General features: G+C 38.0%; 1 protein-coding gene across 3 annotated transcripts in view; it reads left to right on the top strand.

Annotated features, from left to right (window-relative positions):
• Positions 1-280: 280 nt before the first annotated feature.
• Positions 281-18194, top strand: part of LOC136825365 (uncharacterized) — a 505160-nt gene continuing 487246 nt past the window's right edge. For all 3 annotated transcript variants that reach the window (XM_067081627.1, XM_067081628.1, XM_067081626.1), the window contains exon 1: positions 281-789. The gene's annotated coding sequence lies outside the window, so the exon portion shown is untranslated. The remainder of the gene's footprint in view (positions 790-18194) is intronic.

Below are 18194 nucleotides of genomic sequence, written 5' to 3'. Positions count from 1 at the left end.
CTATATATCCTGACAGCTGATTGCAAAAATATATAAACATTGACAAAATCTCTATCAACCAGGGAGTAATAATAGCACTATCTTTACGCAAACAAAAGACCATTCATTAACAAAAGAAAGGACGAAGCAAACAAATAAATAAACAAAGAAATAAACAAAAATAAAAACAGATTTAGCATCATGTAACGCGTGGGCGGGTCAGCGAGAAGATATCAAGAAGAAGAAGAAGTCCAGGAAAAACATTCAAGACCAAAGCCAGTCAGTGACTCAGGAGTCAGTCAGTACCCGCGTGACGTTCGGACGTGTAAGGTGTGACGCTCCGTTCTGTGGCCACTCGATCACGGGTCTGACTGTGCGAAAGATTTACGTTGAAAATTTTTATATATTTTTTTTTATTCTTTACGGTACTGAGGAAGGATTTACGAGTATAATAATATTTTTCTACTTGCATCGACTGCGCAGTGTAAATTGAATGTGTTTACAGTTGTTTTGTCAGTCGATAATTGTAAAAAATAAACCGAAAAGAAAATTTTGTATATGGGCGATCACGTGACTTGTCACCAGTGAAGGAACCACGTGTCGAAAATGGCTGATAATTCATTATTTTATTTTTACATTAAATGTCTAACTACTTCTGGTTAAGTGCTCGTTGATTGCAACATGGGATAGTGAAATAATCCTTCTAACAATCCCCGACAATTGTGGATTATACGTTAATGAAGATTCGACGTAATTAGGATATTAATTAGATGGATACTCGAGAATGTATCGAAGATGGTCACCATATTTGTAAGTACTTGTAATAAATTTGTCTTGTAATATTTTTTTTAGGTACCTTAAATTTTTTGGTGGTTTACTTTAGGCCTGGGCTAGTAATAGAACATTCTGTTGCATTTTGCAATTGAAAATAATGATATACTTTTAAACGTATATTTTACACGTGATACTAGGTAGGCCTATGTTGCTTTTCCATGTGGTTTCTCATGTTGCCTCTAGGCCTATGCTAGTTATAGAACATTGTTGCATTTTGCAATTGAAAATAATGATATACTTTTCAACAACTGTATAGATTACACGCACGTGATACTAGGGTAGGCCTATGTTGCTTATCTATGTGGGTTATCATGTCGCCTTTAGGCCTATGCTAGTTATAGAACATTGTTGCATTTTGCAATTGAAAATAATGATATACTTTTAAACATTGTATATTTTACACGTGATATTAGGTAGGCCTATGTTGCTTCTCCATGTGGTTTTTCATGTTGCCTTTAGGCCTATGCTAGTTATAGAACATTGTTGCATTTTGCAATTGAAAATAATTATATACTTTTCAACATTGTACTGTATATATTACAGGTGATATTAGGCTAGGCCTATGTTGCTTCTCCATGTGGTTTTTCATGTTGCATTTAGGCCTGGACTAGTAATAAAGTAATCTGTTGATTTTTGCAATTGAAAATAATGATGTATTATATTTGTGGATGTTTGTGAGGTAATCCTTGTTGAAACAAGCTAGGCCTATTTGCTTCCATTGTGGTTGTCATGTTTTCTTCAGGCCTGGGCTAGAAAAGGAGCACGCCTTTGCATTCTGCAATTGAAAATAATGATATATTGACTTAGGAGGTGGGTTAGTGCCCTCAGTGCACCTCATGTGGTGCACTGTAGTCATTACTTTAGGTTCTTTGCAGCGCGCCTTCGGTCCCTAGCTGCAACCCCTTTCGTTCCTTTTACTGTACTTCCTTTCATATTCTCTTTCTTCCATCTTACTCTCCAGCTCTCCTAATAATTAATTCATAGTGCAACTGCCAGGTTTTCCTCCTGTTACACCTTTCAAACCTTTTACTGTCATTTTCCGTTTCAGCATTGAATGGCCTCATAAGTTCCAGTGCTTGGCCTTTGGCCTAAATTCTATATTCAATTCAGTTCAATTCATGCAATGTAGTAGTGGATGATTTTGAGTTAATGTTCGTTTAAACATCGTAATTGCCATGTGACGTTAGGCTAGGCCTATGTTGCTTCTCTGTGTGGTTTTTTCATGTTGCCTTTAGGCCTGGGCTAGTAAAAGCGTATTCAATTGCAAAATGCAAAGGAGTGCTCCTTTTCTAGCCCAGGCCTGAAGAAAACATGAAAACCACAATGGAAGCAACATAGGCCTAGCTTGCTTCAACAAGGATTTTGCAATTGAAAATAATAAAAATAATAAAAATATTGGCTCCAAAGTAATATATTGAGTCATTCCCGTTTATTTCACTCTGGAACGAACGTGACACTAAGCTAGGCCTATATCTCTTTGTGGTTTTCATATTATCTTCAGTCCTCGGCGAGGCGTAGAGCACTCTGTTGCATTTTGCAAGTGAAAATAATAAGTATATTGACTCCATGATAAGTATATATTGATTCCATCTCGTTTATCTCGCTTGGGAACGAACGTGACACTAGGCCTATAGGCCTATGTCTCTTTGAGGTTAAGCCTCGCAATTCTCCTTATTTTTTATTTTGGTTCAAGCTTGGGCTAGAGAAAGAGCATTCTGTTGCGCTTTGCACTTGTCAAATGATATACTAAGTCCAAAATAATAGTGTTATTGAGAGTCTCTCTCTCTCTCTCTCTCTCTCTCTCTCTCTCTCTCTCTCTCTCTCTCTCTCTCTCTCATTTCACTTGGGAACGAACTTTAACTGGACAGGGTAAGAGCCGTATTTAGCTGTGGTAATGGCGCCATCTTGTCGGGAATCTGATGAATTTTTTTTTTAATTATTTAATATCTCTTGTATATTAAATTTCTTAGGTCAAAGGTCAATTGTTTAGACGTCTGTTTGTTTTAGGTACATCTTAAGTATAAGTGTTTAGTGCTTAGAAGTGGGGTTAGTAGGCTATGCCAGTTCTTGATGGTTTTAGATAAACATTAAGGTTTATTGATACTGCATGTAGTTTAAGATAAACATTAAGGTTTATTGAAATGTATGTGGTTTAAGATAAACATTAAGGTTTTTGAAGTGTATGTGGTTTAAGATATTAAGGTTTTTTGAAATGTATGTGGTTTAAGATATTAAGGTTTATTGAAATGTATGTGGTTTAAGATAGTAAGGTTTATTGAAACTGTATTTGGTTTAAGATAAACATTAAGGTTTATTGAAGCTGTATGTGGTTTAAGGTAAACATTAAGGTTTATTGAAATGTATGTGGTTTAAGATAAACATTAACGTTTATTGAAATGTATGTGGTTTAAGATAAACATTAAAGTTTATTGAAACTGTATGTGGTTTTAGATAAACATTAAAGTTTATTGAAATCTAATGTGGTTTTAAATAAACATTAAAGTTTATTGAAACTGTATGTGGTTTAAGATAAAGATTTAGGTTTATTGAAACTGTATGTGGTTTAAGATAAACATTAAGGTTTCTTGAAACTGTATGTGGTTTTAGATAATCATTAAGGTTTATTGAAACCTTATGTGGTTTTAAATAAACATTAAGGTTTATCGAAACCGTATGTAGTTTAAGATAAACATTTAGGTTTATTGAAACTGTGTGTGGTTTAAGATAAACATTGAGGTTTATTGAAAATGTATGTGGTTTAAGGTAAACATTAAGGTTTATTGAAAATGTATGCGGTTTAAGATAAACATTAAGGTTTATTGAAAATATATGTGGTTTTAAAGGTTTTATTGAAAATGTATGCGGTTTAAGATAAACATTAAGGTTTATTGAAAATATATGTGGTTTAAGATAAACATTAAGGTTTGATTTAAAGTTTTTATGTGGTTTACAGGAAAGCTGGATTACATAATAAGTTTTTTTTATTCTTTTATGCAAATTATAAAGGTCACTGAAGCCTTAGACTTACAAGTTGACTGAAATCTTTCAAGCATTGGTCTTTTAAAGGGTAAATGTTGCGTTCTATTGGGATGGACATGTGACTAGACCCATCCATTATGAAAGCAGCAGACACGGGGGGCGGGGGGTTAATGGGGAAGGGGCTGTGGGGGAGAGAGGAACGGGGAGCACAGTAGTTTAAGCATTTCGAGATAAGTAACTAGATACCCACGAATTATCGCCATGAATAAAAACTCTATACCACTGTCCACTGAGAGAAGTGAGCTCTCTCTCTCTCTCTCTCTCTCTCTCTCTCTCTCTCTCTCTCTCTCTCTCCTCTCTCTCTCTCCTCGGCCTTCCGGGTTTATAGGGATGGTAACAATTATTGTAATATTAAGCGTTCGCAAGATCCGGATTCGCAGTTATCGTGTTGGCTCGGGTTGTGGTGGTATTAAAAAAAAGGTTTAAAGCGCCTCTCTCTCTCTCTCTCTCTCTCTCTCTCTCTCTCTCTCTCTCTCTCTCTCTCTCTCTCTCTCTCTTCTTGATATTTGCAAGTGAAGACAGCAGTAATATAATTGACTCTCTTTCTCTCTCTCTCTCTCTCTCTCTCTCTCTGTTCTTGATATTAGCAAATGAAGACAGCAATAATATAATTGATTCTCTCTCTCTCTCTCTCAAAAAAAGTTTAAAGCGCGTCTCTCTCTCTCTCTCTCTCTCTCTCTCTCTCTCTCTCTCTCTCTCTCTCTTCTCTCTTCTTGATATTTGCAAATGAAGACAGCAATAATGTAATTGATACCCTCTCTCTCTCTCTCTCATTCTTGATATTTACAAATGAAAACAACATTCTTGCTTCTCTCTCTCTCTCTCTCTCTCTCTCTCTCTCTCTCTCTCTCTCTCTCAAAAGCTTCAGACAGACGTATGTTAATGAGTTCTAGATCTCAATGAGATTCTGAAGAAGCAAGCGTAGAAAGAACAAAGAAAGCACAGTAAGTCTTAAAAGGCTATCGCTGCATATTACTTACATATTAAAACGTTAATGATAATTCAGGCAAGTGTCATAGACAGTAAGTCTAGACCTATGAGTCTAGACGTCTAAATGTCAGTTGTCTGAGGTTACCAGCTGCCAGTGGTGCTTGATGCTTGGCTTTTTGTGTTAAAAAGCTAAGGAACTTTTTAGCATACAAAACCAGCATCATGTCAGATATTATTATTATTATTAGAACTACTAGTCCAAGGGCCTTGCACGGAAAAGAAATGTAGAAATAAGTTAATAACAAAGAAAATACAGATGATTTATTGCAGTTTGAGTAAAAAAATGTACCAGTTTAAGTTAGCTGAATATGAATGAAACACGATTTGATGTAATATTTCCGACCTGGAAACTGGAAATCAAGACTGGAAATCTGGAAGTGGACGTGACGCGTCTCCCAGACGTTTGAAAGACGAGGACCTTGGCTGACCTCTGTATAGGTCAGCAAACCTCGGCGTGACCTAGTGTGACCCAGGGCGTCACAGACTTTATATTAATTTTCCATCAACGTGTCTCCCAAAATCGTAGATGTTCCGCTAAAATTGAGTCTGCCTGCTTGCTCCAAGCACCCATCGCTTGATGGTGCTCCGTAACAGAAATGGCGCACTTCCTGTTTGCCAAATTATTAGCCCACTTGTGAGAGGAGGGGCTTGTTGGGGGAGGTGGGGGTTAATATTGACACTCGCTTTTGTTCCGGAGATAAATCTTTGTGTATTACTTCAACCACATCCTAATTGTACCTGTGCTTTTAGTTTTCTGTAAAAGAAAAGTATTGTGCCGGCTTGTCTGTCCGTCTGCACTTTATTCTGTCAGCCCTTTTTTCTGTCCGCCCTCAGATCTTAAAAACTGCTGAGGCTAGAGGGCTGCAAATTGGTATGTTGATCATCCCCCCTCCAATCATCAAACATACCAAATCGCAGCCCTGTAGCCTCAGTAGTTTTTATTTTGTTTAAGGTTAAAGTTAGCCATAACCGTGCGTCTGGCAACGATTCATGGGCCGCGGCTCATACAGCATTATACCGAGACCACCGAAAAATAGATCTGTTTTCGCTGGCCTTGATTATACGCTGTACAGAAAAACTCATTTATGCTTTGCTTTCTGGTGGTAGGCCTACTTGCAAAGTCCCAGGCTGTATTAAGTTTGTAGGTGTCTTTTGTTACGTCACAGTGTATTGGGTGTGATGATGTGTATATTAATATGTATGTTTGTGTGTGATGTGTATGTTTATTAGTATTGTATATTCATTTGTTTAATTTGTTTGTGTACATTTTGATGTCGTACACAAGTCTTTCCATATACAGTAATGACGTTTTGTGTTTATTAATATGATATCTGTTGATGTTCAGTGTGGCCAAAGCCAAATATTTCTCTCTCTCTCTCTCTCTCTCTCTCTCTCTCTCTCTCTCTCTCTCTCTCTGTTTTACACTTCCTTTTTATGTAAAGTAAACTTTCTTGAAGGATGTATATTTTCAGTTTTGAATATAGCCCATTATGCCTGTATTTGCTGAAACACGAGAGAGAGAGAGAGAGAGAGAGAGAGAGAGAGAGAGAGAGAGAGAGAGAGAGAGAGAAAGTAAGTCGAATTTCAAGGCGCCGATATAAACTTTAGTCTAGCGAACAGCCATCGCTTAATGGCCTAGGCTCAAGTAACCGTAACCTCTCTCTCTTTCTCTCTCTCTATCTCTCTCTCTCAGTTCTTTAAAGAGTCATAAAAATGGATGACAACCCATTTGAAGCAACTGCAATCATTATTCGCTTGTATATTAACCTTCGCCTCTTCCTCACTTAATTAGTCTTCTTCTTCTTCTTCTTCTCCTTCTTCTTATTCCTCTTCTTCTTCTTCTTCTTCTTCTTCTTCTTCTTCTTCTTCGAGAGAGAGAGAGAGAGAGAGAGAGAGAGAGAGAGAGAGAGCAATGAGAATATATTTGCCAGATATGGCAGACTGCTCGGCCGTAGTACCCTAATATACTCTTTAGTCTCAATCATGGGTCTTAGCGCATTAAGTAAACGCCTCTCTCTCTCTCTCTCTCTCTCTCTCTCTCTCTCTCTCTCTCACATTCACACACATTCAGGTCTCCGCCCTTTTATCTCCCTTCTTCCATCTCCTGACCTGGAACTCTTTTAACAAAGGTTGGTCTCTCTCTCTCTCTCTCTCTCTCTCTCTCTCTCTCTCTCTCTCTCTCTCTCTCTCTCACGGAGGTCATGCCCCGTGCCCTTCCTACCCAGAAGAAAATGAAAGTGATGGGCATGGAAAGACACCTCTCCGGGTTGGGTATTTGGTATCGGAAAATGTGAGGTGTGTTATATAGCCTACCTTGAGGAACCTATCTTGTACAGGATTGGTCAATAGACCTACATAGACATTCACTTGTTTGTATAGGAAACTACTTTTTTTTTTATAGATTTTAGGTGCAACAGACACCTAGGCCTACATTCTTCACTGAAATACTTAGAAGCCAATTTTATCTTTTGGGTGTAAATTTACTTCCATTTTATTCGTCCTCCTCCTCCTCCTCCTCCTCCTCCTCCTCCTCCTCTTCTTCTTCTTAGATACCTGTGACTTCCTCCCTCCTACAGGCATTCCTTCTTAGCAAGGTCCTCGGCTGTAGGCTTTAAGATAAGTTTTTTTTTTAAGTCTTGACTCATCTTACAAGACTTTTGTGACACAAGACTTTTGAGATAAGTTTTTTTAAGTCCAGACTCAGCCTAGAATTTCGAGATCAGTTTTTTTTAAGTCTAGACTCAGCCTAGACTTTTGAGATGTCTTTTTTAAGTCTAGACTCAGCCTAGATTTTTGAGATAAGTCATTTTTAAGTCCAGACACCCTACACTTTTGAGATAAGTGTTTTTTTTAAGTCCAGACTCTGCCTAGACTTTTGAGATAAGTCTTTTTTAAGTCCAGACTCACCCTAGACTTTTGAGATAAGTCCCTTTTACGTCCAAATTCAGCCTAGACTTTTGAGATAAATCTTTTTTAAGTCTAGACCCAGCCTAGAATTTTGAGGTAAGTTTTTAATTCTAGACTCAGTCTACGAGACTTTTGAGATAAGTCTTTTTTTGAAGTCTAGATCAGCCTACAAGACTTTTGAGATTACAGTAGTCTTTTTTGTAAGTATAGACTCACCCTACATAACTTATAAGTTAAGTCTTTTTTTAACTCTAAGTCTAGACTCAGCTTAGAAGACTTTCCTTTTCCTTTTCGAGCAATGGAGACTCTCAGCCTCTACTGGCGTTCTTAAAAAGTCTAGACTTCAGTCTAGCCGAACACAAAAGGCTGATAGACTTTTTTGGACTTTTATAAAATCTAGACTTTTATTTTAAAGTAATAGGGACTCTCTGCCTCTACTATGCGCTTAAAAAAAGTCTGATAACCGAACAAAAAAGTCTAGATTTTCCCATTCGAGTAATAGGGATTCTGCTTTTACTGATCTTAAAAAGTCTGATAATCGAACACAGTAGGCTGATAGACTTTTTTTAAAGTCTACCCTGTAGACTTTCCCTTTCGATAATGGAGAGACGTGCTTCTACTGATGTTCTTGATAAGTCTGACTTTGGTCCAACCGAACTCACAAGGCTGATTAGACTTCGTTCAAAGGAGTAATTAAATCTGCGGTTGGTGGGTGAAAGTAGATTGTTTGCGGTAGAGTCGCCCTCTTTATTTTCTTTTTATATGAGAGAGAGAGAGAGAGAGAGAGAGAGAGAGAGAGAGAGAGAGAGAGAGAGAGAGAGAGAGAGAGGAGGTGCATATTATTATTTACCATATTGATCTGGAGAGTGACATTAAACCGATATATTAGGCCTATCTGCTTATTTTCTTTATTGTGTGTGTGTGTGTGTGTGTGTGAGAGAGAGAGAGAGAGAGAGAGAGAGAGAGAGAGAGAGAGAGAGAGAGAGATTATTTACCATACTGACCTGAGAGTGACATTAAACCGATATAGTAGGCCTATATGCTTATTTTCTTTAAGAGAGAGAGAGAGAGAGAGAGAGAGAGAGAGAGAGAGAGAGAGAGAGAGAGAGAGAGCGTATCATTTACGTGCCGTGATGATTTGAAAAGTGACATTAAACCAAAACACAGTAGGCCTATATGCCTATTGTTTGAAAGATCCCTCAGTATTCATATTCATTAATTTCCGCAGGACAGAATTACTCTCATACATTTATACATTAGGCCCATACATTGTACAGTATACATAATGTATTAATTAATTCATTCAAGACAAAAGCTAACACAAGTTTATCTTAGACAATTTATAATCTAGGATCTTCAGATGCAAATGCAAGCAATCACTTCCAATATATATATATATACCGTACTCGTCAGTGCTCGCGTGCATGCCCGTTCCTTTGTTGCAGCCCTCGAATTGAAGGATTCGTGCTTGCGTGAGTGTACTGCTTTGTGTGTACAGTATGTGTGTACACTTAACTATGTACACATACACACTCACTCTTCTGGTTACGCTGGTTGGTTACTGTCCAAGATATGTGCTAAGGGTGAGACTGTCTTGATTTCTTTTACAGACACGTTTTGGTTTTCTGTAAAAGAAGACTGTTGTGCCGGCTTTGTCTGTCCGTCCGCGCTTTTTTCTGTCCGCAGTTTTTTTGTCCGCACTTTATTCTGTCCGCGCCTTTTCTGTCCGCGCCTTTTCTGTCCGCACTTTTTTCTGTCCGCACTTCTTCTGTCTACACTTTATTCTGTCCGCGCTTTTTTCTGTCCGCACTTTTTCTGTCCGCACATTTTTCTGTCCACACTTTTTGCTGTCTGCACTTTTTTCTGTCCGCACTTTTCTGTCCGCACTTTCTTCTGTTCGCACTTTTTTTGTCCGAACTTTTCTGTCCTCCCTCAGAACTTAAAAACTACCGAGGCTAGAGGGCTGCAAACTGGTATGTTGATCATCCACCCACCAACCATCAAGCATACCAAATTGCAGCCCTCTAGCCTCAGCAGTTTTTATTTCATTTAAGGTTAAAGTTAGCCATATTCGTGCTTCTAGCAGTGATATATGATAGGCCACCACCGCGCCGTGGTTAAAGTTTCATGGGCCGCGGCTCACATAGCATTATACGAGACCACCGAAAGATAGATCTGTTTTCCGTGGCCTTGATTATACAATGTAGCTGCTGTACAGAAAACTCGATTGCATTTTTTACTTGTTTATCTTCACATATGGGTTTTCAAATTGCTATAATTGCTAGGCCTATTACCGTTCGTGTTCCATTGCTGTGTTTACACAACCTATGGTCTAGTTTATGGAAATAGGATGGTATTAGGATAGCATTAGGATAGTATCCTTCAAGGATGAAACAGTATTCGCGGTCAGAATCCTTCCTAAATAGTAGCACCCTTAACCGCCATTCTAGCTGGTCTTGTGAGATGTTCAACAGTAGGCCTGTAAGTGGTCGTCGCTCAGGTACTAATGGTAGGGTTTAGGTGAAATTCATGTTGCTTTATTAGGGGTATTCGAGGATAGTCTGGGCACTGGGGCATTGGAAATGGGTATTTTTATTTGTTCTATGTTTTCAAGTTCTTTGTAAAACTTCGTTTGTTTCTGATAAGCTGGTTTTGTAGAGTCAGTTTACAATGTCAGTTTGATTGGAAACTCAGTTTACAATGTCAGTTTGATTGCAAACTGTCAGTTTTTACAATATCAGTTTGAGTGCAAGCTCAGTTTACAATATTAGTTTATTTGCAAAATGTCTGTTGACAATGTCAGCTTGATTGCAAACTCTCATTTACAATATCAGTTTGATTGCAAACTGTCAGTTTACAAGATCAGTTTGATTGCAAACTCTCAATTTTCAATGTCAGTTTGATTGCAAATTGTCAGTTTTCAATGTCAGTTTGATTGCAAACTGTCAGTTTACAATATCAGTTTGATTGCAAACTGACATCTAAATTCCCTTGTTGATTCTATAAGCATATGGAGTTGATGTAATATTCTTCTGGCATTCATTACGAGAACAGAATATTTATAATATGAATTGAGAATAAATATTGCTAGGCTTAGGTCTAGAAATTGTTAATGTCGACTTATTTATTATGAATTGATAATAAACATTGCTAGACCTGAGACTAGACGCTTTTAATGTCGACTTACACAGTAAAAATTCAGAATAAATAGACTAGGCCTAGATTTGGAAGCTGTTAATGTCAGCTCACATATGAGTTCCAAATGAATATTGCTAGACCTAGGTCTAGAGGGCATCACTGATAGACAGACTGTTGTTTACCCAGACCACCAATGCCGAGTCGTGGCATCTTGAGGGCATTTCAGTGTTCAGTTTGGGGTACTGGGTACCCTTGTCGTCAGGAGAAGTGGCCTAGTAGTCTAACATCCTTTCCTATGTAGTGAGTCTATGGTGAGGTTATGCCCAAGGATGTGGCGTGCCCACTCGAAGGTATGTATTACAGGATGCCCCGTCGGTCGGTCAGTCGGTCGTTCGGTCGGCTAAGGGCGTGTCTGTGTAAGTAGTCGGTCTAGGAATGTCTGTTGGTGGGGCTTGGTGATTCCAGGAGTACGTACATAGGCCTACATGAGCTGACTTCATACTTTTTTTATACTTTTTCATACCTTTTCATTTGTATATCGTTAGTGTGATCAGTATTTTCGTCAGATACACTCGTACAGAGAGAGAGAGAGAGAGAGAGAGAGAGAGAGAGAGAGAGAGAGAGAGTTTTAATCTTCATTCGATCTACGATGAAAGCCTGCGTTGAATTGCATTGTTACAATGATACAGTCATTGAACGGTTGCGTTCTATTGGCCAACAAGCGGACGGTTTTGTGTTTCTTTTCTGCTCACTGGTTTTGTCTGAAGACCGTTCCTTCTTCTTCGAAGTTTATCTCTCTCTCTCTCTCTCTCTCTCTCTCTCTCTCTCGTACACACAAACGCGGTCGCGCATTTTGTGTTCCTTTTAACAGTAATGGCTTTGTGTGTTATTTGCATTCCTCTTTTTGTAAATTACTACGCTACTTCCTGCGCATACTCTCTCTCTCTCTCTCTCTCTCTCTCTCTCTCTCTCTCTCTCTCTCTCTCATAGACAAGAGCTTATTTACATTCCCCTGTTTGTAAATGACTACGGTGCTGCCTGTGCATGCTCTCTCTCTCTCTCTCTCTCTCTCAGATATACACAGATACACGATGTTATTTACATTCCCCTGCTTGTAAATCACTAGGCTGCTTCTCTCTCTCTCTCTCTCTCTCTCTCTCGCATTCAATTTTGCAATTCCCCAATAGCGGAAATGTATCTCCCCCTCCCCATAACACAATCATACAATCAAAATCTATAAGTAGGCGTCGTTATGTATCATTAGAGACGATCCCATCTTTTCGAGGTTTGGTTAAAACCGGCGCAGCTGGTTTATGTTTGCCCGCTTTTCTAGACACAAACAATGGTTTATCTGTTGGCAAAAGACTGTTTCTCGCTGTTTATTGATTGTAAGTAGCACACTCTGATGATTGTGGGTTGATTTTGGCCTGCATTTGTGAATAATGGATGGTGAATCTCGAATGATCTCGTGTTATTCGACAGAAATGCAGTGTGTGTTATTGTTGGTTTGCGTAGGCCTAGGTTTTTCCTTTTCGTATGTTTTAGGATTGTCTAGGCCAGTAATTGGTGAATAATGAATGATTAATCATGGATAATCTCTTACAATCGATGACAGATGCATTGTGTATAGGACTGCTTTATGTAGGCCTAGGTCTCGTTTACGTATGTTGAAAGACAATTCGTGATAGGCCTATATTTATTTTTGTAAGTTTGATAGTGAGTTCATTGTATATCTCGTGTATTTTTCGTCGTCATACACGACTGCACGTGTAATATACTCCATTTTCATTCGCGTGTGTTACAATCAAACACAACTGTAGGCCTGTTCGTCACGTTTCATACGTGTTTAATATGGCTCTACTCAGTTCTTTCCTCGTCTGGTGCAGTATCAGTTGTGGTTAAATTGATTCTCTCTCTCTCTCTCTCTCTCTCTCTCTCTCTCTCTCTCTCTCTCTCTCTCTCCAATGCTTTGAGATTATGACACCGTAGAACTATGTTAAAATACGCGTTTTAAACCTGACTGGTTTCTTAAAAAAAGTACAAAAACTTAACTTTGTAGAGTACCATGAACACTGTAAGGTTTGCAAACTTCCAACAAACACTTTTTAATCAATATATTATTATTCCCACATGTTATTAATGTTGAAAATATTCCCAAATGTTATCAATATTCCCTATGATAACAAATGTAAACATATTCAGAGCCGAGTTGCAACAAGCTTAGGCCTAAACACTGCGCCATTTAACAAAGCGTCTCATAGGACTAACGAGATGCATCCAAGTTGTTTTGTTTTTTATTTTCGTTATCCCTGACGTAAGCTGTAACTTGAGCCAAGATAGAAGGATGTCTTCGCGAGATAACAATCCTATGAGACGTCCTTGTGTTCCATGAAAGAGAGCTATTAAAAGATTTAACTCTGTTTTTGCTCCGCGTTCCGTTTGTGTTATCTGAGAAGTCGTTAGGGATCTGGTTTTTTTTTTTCTTAATTAACTGTTTTTACGTAATAACCGTTTTGTTCTATAGTCTCAAAGGATCATACTATGGTAGATTACTTATACTATAGTAGATTAATTATACTTTAAGTGATTCAACTCTAATTTCTACACTTTATAGAAATGTCTATGGTTTAGAATCTTATAGGCCTATAGGTCTAGTCTTACTTATTGTTTTTCTAGCTTCTTAGGCTGATTTTTAAAAATTAAATAATTCTGATATAAAAACAACTAATCTTTTAATATTATTTATCTTCCCTTGTTCGTCTTTTGTTCTTTTGTTCGACAGACAGCCAAACAAAAGACTTAATATATTTTTTAAGTATGTGGTCAATTTATTTATGGGAAGTTCATAGCCCTAAGCTGAATATTTCTTAAAATGTTTTGACTCGTGTCGACTTTTCCAGTATTCTTTTCTATTTAAAAACTCAGGTTAGGCCTAATTCCTTTAAAGTATAAATAAATATAATATATAAATAATTATAATGTAAATAAATAAAGAAATGAGATTATTTTCAATCATTTTCAGAGTCAGTGCTTCATTTTTAAATTCTCCAGCTGCATATTTGTAGTACTACCAATGTTAACATGGTGTGTTCTCTCTCTCTCTCTCTCTCTCTCTCTCTCTCTCTCTCTCTCTCTCTCTCTCTCTCCCAGTCATTTATTTAAAGATATACCAATGAAACCGAGAAGGGTAAACAACAGGTCCTCGTTTTTGACAACTTTTTTTTTTTTTTTTTTTTTGTCACGTCCTTGCGAGCGAGAGTTCACGGTCAGGGAGCGGCGGCAGATCTTGGAATGTAACCTGATCTGAAGAAGTCTCTCTCTCTCTCTCTCTCTCTCTCTCTCTCTCTCTCTCTCTCTCTCTCTCTCTCTCTATAAAAAAAAAAGTTAAGTATACCTTAGTTTAACCAGACCACTGAGCTGATTAACAGCTCTCCTAGGGCTGGCCCGAAGGTTTAGATTTATTTTACGTGTCCAAGAACCAGTTGGTTACCTAGGAACGGGGCCTGCAGTTTATTGTGGAATTCGAACCACATTATAACGAGAAATGAATTTCTATCACCAGAAGAAAATTTCTCTAATTCTTCATTTGCAGGTCGGAGAATCGAACGCGGGCCCAGCAGAGTGCTAGCCGTCTCTCTCTCTCTTTATGTATACATGTATAATTTTCTCTCTCTCTCTCTCTCTCTCTCTCTCTCTCTATATATATATATATATATATATATATATATATATATATAGAGAGAGAGAGAGAGAGAGAGAGATATTTATAGCTTTCTCTCTCTCTTTCTCTCGCTTCTCTCATTACCGTTTTTAACGTAAATAAAACAAAGCCGTTGAGTAGGCCTAACGGACTTCTCATTCTAAACCGAAGAAGCTTTGTGTGATTAACTGTTGCAGGCAGCTCACAGTTAACCACCCTCTCTCTCTCTCTCTCTCTCTCTCTCTCTCTCTCTCTCTCTCTCTCTCTCTCTCTCCTCGTTAGGATGCTCGTCCCAGTGACCCGTGACCTTTGCCCTCGAGTGAAAAAAGTCATAGTTGTTATTGCCAAGGAGACGGAAGTTAAAGATAGTCAAAAGGAAGCTGTTTTAGTCTGGGCTGAAAAGATATAGGCCCATATGCGCAATAAAGGCCATTCTAGCGCCATTTTGCATGCAGAGGTTTAAAGTGCGTAGGCCTATCAGTTTCATTTCCGGAGGTTTGTAACTGTGACTTTAAAGATGCAGGCCTATAGGCGTTGTAAAGGCCATTAATCTTAAACAGGGTTAGGTGTGGGTTTTTCCCGTGCACCGTTTTGCATGCAGAGGTTTTTAAACTCAAAGCAAGGTTTCAGAAGGATGTTAATCTCTCTCTCTCTCTCTCTCTCTCTCTCTCTCTCTCTCTCTCTCTCTCTCTCTCTTTCTAGAGCAATGCAGGATTCCCACTCTACATTCACTTAGGCCTAGAGCAACCACCAGATTTTTGTGTCTGTCTCAAAGAAAGAGAAACGGAACAACATTGTAATGGCCACACCTGTCTACTTGTGCTTGAGAGAGAGAGAGAGAGAGAGAGAGAGAGAGAGAGAGAGAGAGAGAGAGAGAAAGTGCCTCTACAACTTCTCAACCACGTGGGATCCGTTTAGGGTTTAGTCTCAGGCGTCTCAATTTATGAGCTAGCCCGTCCGTCCCCTTGTTTCTGCGCTTTCATGTGGCATTTCCTGTGACATTGTGGTTCTGTTGTTGTTATTTTATTGTTGTTTCTGTTGTTGTTGTCACGGCAGGTCAGGTGAGGCACCGGACAGAGGCACAGTACGCCAGTGAGGTTGAGAGAAGTTGGTGTTGTGCGTATAGGCCTATACAAACACGTGATTCTCTCTCTCTTTCTCTCGCCGGTGCCTTACTATTAAACTTTGTGTTTAGAACTATTTTTATATGAATGGTTTGAAGACAGCAATGCTTACGTTTAGAAATTTGGATATTTCAGAAGTGGTAAAGATAGATTACCTGACCTGCCGTGACAACAACAACAGAAACACCAGTGAAACAACAACAGCAGAACAACAATGACTCAGGAAATGCCACATGCAAGCGGAGAAACAAGATGGGGACGGACGGGCTAGCTCATAAATTGAGACGCCTGAGATTACAGTAAACCCTAAACTGATCCCACGTGGTTGAGAAGTTGTACAAGCACCTCTCTCTCTCTCTCTCTCTCTCTCTCTCTCTCTCTCTCTCTCTCTCTCTCTCTCTCTCTCTGAAGCATTAGTATACAGGTGTAGCCATTACAATGTCGTTCTGTTTCTCTTTCTTAGAGATAGACAAAAATCTAGTGGTTTAGATGATAAGACTAATTGAATAAAGGTTTTGAGAGAGAGAGAGAGAGAGAGAGAGAGAGAGAGAGAGAGAGAGAGAGAGAGAGAGAGAGAGAGAGCACGTACATCCAAGCCTATTTTCCCCAAACCAAGACTTTTATTCAAATTGTCTTATCATTTAAACCGCGTTAATTGACTTATTGATTGATTTCAGTAACCTGACCTTGCAACAGATTAAAGCTGATTGATTGATTGATTTCATTAACCTGACGATGCAACAATAGCCTAAGAGGTCGTCTGAGCCCATGGAACTGATACAGAGGAAGAGGGAGCCATTGGCGTCCACCTTAGCCTAACAGTCTTTTGTTTTGCTCCGTTCTTGCGTTACCCGTTTATAGCAACTGCTAAAGCGAGTGTTTCTTAGCGGTTAAATGGAAGGTTTAACAGTTAACTTTTTCTGGTTTTGTGTTACTCGTCTTTAATATAAAGAATGGTTGAATGTGTTTAACATTCTTCTATGCCAGTGTTTCTCAAGTTTTTTCCAGTTTTGTACATCAGTATTTGGTTGAAAGGTTTGAAATTCTTCTAGGAAGTTTTTTCTAGTTATATACACGTATGGATTGCTCGTCTTTGCCTGCATATATATAAAAAAATGTCTTTAGAATGTGCCTGTAAGTCTAGACTTAGTCTATGAAATCTGACGTAGTACTGTTGCTCAGGGGAGATTCGTTATCTGGATATCTTCCTAATTGTATGACAGAAGAAGAAGAAGAAGCAGAAGAAGAAGATTAGGAGGAAGAAGATGGAGAGGGAGGAGGAGAAGAAGCGGTAGAAGAGGAAGAAGAAGAGGGAGAGGAAGAAAGAGGAAAAGAAGAAGATAGAAGACAGGAAATATAGAAGCATCTGAAAAGTTCAATGAACCCTCCCTTATTTGAACTGACTTCCAGTCCCGCCCCCACCCACAACCCCACCCCCTTCTTCTATAGATCACCTGCAAGAAGGCGTAACAGCACCTAAAGGAAGCCGGTAACGTAACGCTCTTTAGTGTGTAAACAAAGCAGTAACGTGATGGTGTTACGCACACACAAAAACACACACACACACACACACACACTCGCACACACCAATCAGTCTCTCAGTCTCCCCCTGAAAGGTGGCTTTACTGTTTGTTTATCATGTTTGTTTATCGTATTTGTTTATGTTTGTTTATCACTGGCTCTTAGAGGAGTCTTGGGGTTCAACAGAGGTGGATGAGCTGCCGTGTTGATTGTGGGGGTAGGCCTATGTGATTTTTTTAAAATGTTCTCATCTGTTATTTATAAGTTAATTGTTTGCTTATGCTATTGTTTAGGCCTATATTCTTTCAGAAACTTCTTATTTATGTATTTATTTATTTGATATATTTAAATATTTGTTTATTTGCAAAGGTTCTGTTTTTTAGGCCTATGTGCTTTAAGAACTTTCTTATTTATTTATATATTTATTTGTTTATTTGGAAGGGTTCTTTTTAGGCCTATATGCTTTAAGAACATTCTTATTTATATATTTATTTATTTGTTTAATTATTTGCTTATGTGGAAAGGTTCTGTTTTTAGGCGTATATGCTTTCAGAACCTTATTTATATATATGTATATACATATTTATTTATTTGATTTATTTAATTATTTGTTCTTTGGAAAGTTTTTTTAGGTTTATATGCTTTTAGAACCTTCTTATATATATATATATATATATATATATATATATATATATATATATATATATATATATATATATATATATATATATATATATATATATATATATATATATATATATTTGTTTAATTATATGCGTATTTGGAAAGGTTCTCCTGCTTTTTAAGGGGTGGGTATATGACAGTTGAAGAACCAGTCATCTATCATTTATATAATTCAAAAAGATTTTATTGTAAACTATATAATATTTTTATCATACAAAACTTAAGTAACATAAATCACCCAATCACACAGTCTAATTAACTCCCTAAGCCTACCAGCA

Source organism: Macrobrachium rosenbergii, chromosome 37 (genome assembly GCF_040412425.1).
Source record: "Macrobrachium rosenbergii isolate ZJJX-2024 chromosome 37, ASM4041242v1, whole genome shotgun sequence".
In the NCBI taxonomy this organism is placed as follows: Eukaryota; Metazoa; Arthropoda; class Malacostraca; order Decapoda; family Palaemonidae; genus Macrobrachium; species Macrobrachium rosenbergii.
The sequence above is the reverse complement of the archived record's forward strand: the minus strand, read 5'-3'. Positions and strand labels throughout refer to the sequence as shown.